This window comes from Aplysia californica, unplaced genomic scaffold (assembly GCF_000002075.1).
Source record: "Aplysia californica isolate F4 #8 unplaced genomic scaffold, AplCal3.0 scaffold00446, whole genome shotgun sequence".
Taxonomy (NCBI): Eukaryota; Metazoa; Mollusca; class Gastropoda; order Aplysiida; family Aplysiidae; genus Aplysia; species Aplysia californica.
This window is the reverse complement of record NW_004797716.1, coordinates 394912-396012: the sequence shown is the minus strand read 5'-3', so window position 1 is coordinate 396012 and position 1101 is coordinate 394912. Positions and strand designations below refer to the sequence as shown.

The 1101-nt window shown below is 37.3% G+C and overlaps 1 protein-coding gene across 2 annotated transcripts in view; it reads right to left on the bottom strand.

Annotated features, from left to right (window-relative positions):
- The window catches only part of LOC101856910, a 106592-nt gene that overhangs the window by 103898 nt on the left and 1593 nt on the right, over positions 1 to 1101 (bottom strand). The gene's annotated exons all lie outside the window — the stretch shown is intronic.

The following is a 1101-nucleotide window of genomic DNA, read 5'->3' as shown; positions in this document are numbered from 1 at the left end:
CTCTCTCTCTCTCTCTCTCTCTCTCTCTCTCTCTCTTCCTCTCTCTCTCCAACCCCCCTCTGGACGTACTTGGTATTATTGTCAGCGATGCCGAAGGATAAAGTGATATAAACTTTTTCGGCTTTTCGGGCAGCTTGAATCTACTGATTAATTTACGACAATTTTGTCTCTAGGCATTGGGGTTTAGCTCTCTAATCCACTTATGGATTAGATCAACGATTTAGAGATCAGGGCAATAAATAGCAACGTTGAAAACAAATAAAAAACAAAACAGAACAAAACAAAACAAAGCAAAACAAATGATAAACAAACCATTAGAGAGTTGGAGAATATGATTCAAGTTTTCGTTTGTCCACACGGCCTTAATTATGTCTTAAGTGCCAACTATACACAAGAGACCCTAAATTGCACTCATAAATTTGAAAATCGTGTTTACAAAGACATCACGAGGAAGAGTGTTGGTGCTTCGAGGCATAATAGTGCATATTGGAAGAGAGCAACAGTAATTATGATAATTTTAGACATGTTTCCTAAAGAAGAATTCCAACACTTTCAAAAAGACAAATAGTGAGCAGATGAATCGGTAAACATTGAATCATACGGACAATGAGTTTCCTCAGGATAGCTGAGAAATTTAATCTTAAAGAGTAGCGTTACGAAATGTTGCTCATGATTGCTTCGTACATGAAATATTTCAGAAAAAAATACATGCTTGTGCCTTCAGAACTAGAAGGGAAAAAATAAAAACAGGAAAACAACAACAATAACAACAGCAGTGACAACAATCACAAGGAAAGAAAGAAAAAAGAAGAAGTAAAAAAAAAAAAGCAACGGTTCTCGTTTCCATGGTAAGTGTAACATTATATTACCTGAGAACGAGAGGGGGTGGGAGAGGTGGAGAGAGATTAAACAGAGACGAGATAAGAGCAGTAGGTAGGGAGGAGTAAAGGTTTACCACAGTAATAGTTCTTCCCGTATGCCAGGGAAGATGTGACGATGAGTGAAACAATAACAACAATGGACACTAGAAGGGCTTTCATCAACTGTCAAACTGTCCAGGTCACGTAGGGCACGAGTTTATTCATTGATAATATATATATA